Below are 3432 nucleotides of genomic sequence, written 5' to 3' on the forward strand. Positions count from 1 at the left end.
CTATAATCTATTGGGTTTATTTGCTTGTTTCTTTTTCTTTTTTTTTTCTTTTTTCTTTTTTCTTTTTTCTTTTTTCTTTTTATCTCATCTGTATTTACCTTTTAAAGCAGAATGTGATTGGGCACTATTATTTCCATTGACAAGCCTTGATGAGAGTTAGAAGACCTAGGGAAACTTAAGGTTTTGTTCTTGGTACTTTGGAAAACAAGCCACTTGGGGAGTTCCTGTCAAGTTGTTTTAACTTGTGTTTACTTCTAAGACTAGGACATGCAGAATTAACTACAGGGAATGAAAGTTTTAAGATGTAACTTAAGCCGTCTTAATTTGGTCAACTAAGGAATCCAGCTCAACAGCTAAACACTTCAGACCACAGAGTTAACATTAGGTTACATCTTACGACAAACGTTCTATCAACCTCTTGAGTCAAACCTACAGTATCACAGTATCACACGTAGACATTTTATCTTCCCCTTAGTCTTCATGCCACACAGATGTTTTAAATGTTAACAAAAATAAACAGAAATCGTGGAAAATATATTATCAGAAGGAATGAAGGTAAGCATCAAACACAGTTCTGGTGAAGCTTAGTCTACTTCTTCCATGCGTCATCTCCTTCCAGGGGTGGCATTTCTTCGGTTACAGCAGCACTGGTCTCATCCACGGTAGGATCACCCTCATCAATGCCTAGACCAAGCTTGATCATCCTGTAGAGCCTGTTAGCATGGGTCTGAGGATCTTCCAGACTGAAGCCAGAAGACAGGAGTGCAATCTCATACAGCAAGATGACCAGATCTTTCACAGACTTGTCATTCTTGTCAGCCTCTGCCTTTTCCCTTAAGGTTTCAATAATGGAGTGATCAGGGTTTATCTCCAGGTGTTTCTTTGCTGCCATGTAACCCACTGTTGAGTTGTCTCTGAGGGCTTGTGCTTTCATGATTCCCTACATGTTTGCTGTCCACCCATAGGTTCCTGTGACAATACAGCCTGGGGATGTCACCAGTCGGTTTGACACAACCACCTTTTCAACCTTTTCCTTCAAAATATCTTTCATAATTTTGCAGAGGTTCTCAAATTTTGTCTTTTTCTCTTCCTGTTTCTTCTTTTCTTCTTCATCTTCTGGAAGTTCCAGTCCCTCTTTGGTAACAGACACCAAGGTCTTGCCCTCAAATTCCTTCAGCTGTTGTACACAATGCTCATCAATGGGCTCAATCATTAGATTACTTCTAAGCCATGCTTTCGGAGACGTTCCACAAAGGCTGAGTTAGCAACCTGGTCCTTGGTCTCACCTGTGATAAAATAGATGTGCTTCTGGTTTTCCTTCATTCTGGTGCAGTAGTCCTTCAGAGAAACCATCTCATCCCCAGAAGCAGATGTGTAGTACCGCAACAGCTCTGAAAGCTTCTTCCAATTTTGAGAGTCTTCATGAATTCGAAGCTTTATGTTTTTTGAGAACTGCTCATAAAACTTCTTGTAGTTCTCTTTATCTTCTGCCAGTTCAGTAAATAGTTCTAAGCATTTCTTGACCAAATTCTTTCTGATAACTTTCAGAATTTTGCTTTGTTGCAGCATTTCACGGGAAATATTTAGAGGGAGATCCTAAGAATCCACCACCCCTCTAATAAAATTCAGATACTCGGGGATTAACTCCTCACAGTTATCCATGATAAAAATTCTGCAAACATACAACTTGATGTTGTTCTTTTTCTTTCTGTTTTCAAACAGATCAAAAGAAGTGAGTCTTGGGACAAAAAGAAGGGCCCAGAATTCTAATTGTCCTTCAACAGAAAAATGCTTTACTGCCAAATGTTCTTCCCAATCGTTGGCTAAGCTCTTGTAGAACTCTCCGTATTCTTCATTAGTAATGTCATCAGAATTCCTGGTCCAAATCGGCTTTGTTTTGTTGAGTTCTTCTTGATCAATGTACTTTTCCTTTATCTTCTTATTTTTCTTCTTGTCACCATCCTTCTTCTCTTCCTCTTCTTCATCAGAACTAACATCTTCTATTTCAGGCTTGTCATCACACTCCTTTTCTTCTTTTTCTTTCTCTTCCTCCTTCTTTTCCTTTTCTTCAGCCTCATCATCACTGACTTCCTTATCACGTTCCTTATCCACAAACAGAGTAATGGGATAGCCAATAAACTGAGAATGCTTCTTCACAATCTCCTTTATTCTCATTTCCTCCAAATACTCAGTTTGGTTTTCTTTCAGATACAAGATAATCTTTGTTCCATGACCCATTGGTTCACCTGTGTCAGTCCTCACTATGAAGGATCCCCCAGCTGAGGATTCCCAGACATACTGCTCATCATCATTATGTTTCGTGATGACAGTCACTTTCTCAGCAACCAAATACGCAGAGTAAAAACCAACACCAAACTGACCAATCATAGAGATATCTGCGCCAGCCGGCAAAGCCTCCATGAAGGCTTTGGTGCCTGACTTGGCAATAGTGCCAAGGTTACTGATCAAGTCAGCCTTGGTCATTCCAATTCCAGTATCCACAATAGTGAAGGTTCGACACTGTTTGTTGGGAATGAGACTAATGTGCAGCTCCTTCCCCGAGTCGAGTTTACTAGGGTCCATCAAGCTCTCGTATCTGATTTTATCCAGAGCATCCGATGAATTGGAAATGAGCTCCCTCAGAAAGATTTCTTTGTTCGAGTAAAAAGTATTGATGATCAAGGACATTAACTGGGCAATTTCTGCCTGAAAGGCAAAGGTCTCAACATCCTCCTCCTCCATTGATTGGTCTTGGGTCTGGGTTTCCTCAGGCATCTTGGCTGAATGAGCATGCACGAAACGTGACTATCCGTACCAGGACTCTGAAGCAACTGGTCCCTGCTTGTTTCATAGATAACTAAAGTAAACTTGTTTTAGTATTTTCCATTAACTAAACATTTTGAGCAATATTCCATGTTTTATAATTTTTATTAATTAATTAATCAATTCCTTGTATGCTTCATGCATTTCTATGGCATAGTTCTTCATAGTCGCCCACCCACACTCCATTCTCTATCTCCTTCCTAGTCTTATGGGCCCCGCTTCCTCCCAACAGTTTTCCTTCTTCCTTAGCTGTTGGTTTGTGTGTATGTGTGAGATTCTCTAAATTTAATATGATCATTGGCATAAGCATGGGGTTAGGACTGTTTATCAAAACTTGAACAGCTAACTAGTGACTGCTATTAATGGCCAATGCTAAGAAAGAAAGTGTTTCACAACCTCCTCCCACCTCCACGATGGCATACTGACAGGCAGGTAACCACAGTGACATTGGATTTGAGAGTGACAGCCATGCCTTGTTCAGGAGACAAGATCTTATACTGCTCCTCCAACCACTTCTACTCTTCCATTCTCTTATAAAGAAATTACCCCAATTTTCTGATAACAATTTTAATGTTCTAAGAGTGGACATTAAAAGTAATCTGGGCCAAT

At 40.0% G+C, this 3432-nt stretch overlaps 1 pseudogene; it reads right to left on the bottom strand.

The window, feature by feature from the left end:
* Positions 1-589: 589 nt before the first annotated feature.
* On the bottom strand, positions 590-2775 carry LOC114622363 (annotated as a pseudogene).
* Between the last annotated feature and the right edge of the window lie 657 nt (positions 2776-3432).

The sequence above is a fragment of the Grammomys surdaster genome, unplaced genomic scaffold, assembly GCF_004785775.1.
Source record: "Grammomys surdaster isolate TR1022 unplaced genomic scaffold, NIH_TR_1.0 188, whole genome shotgun sequence".
Taxonomy (NCBI): Eukaryota; Metazoa; Chordata; class Mammalia; order Rodentia; family Muridae; genus Grammomys; species Grammomys surdaster.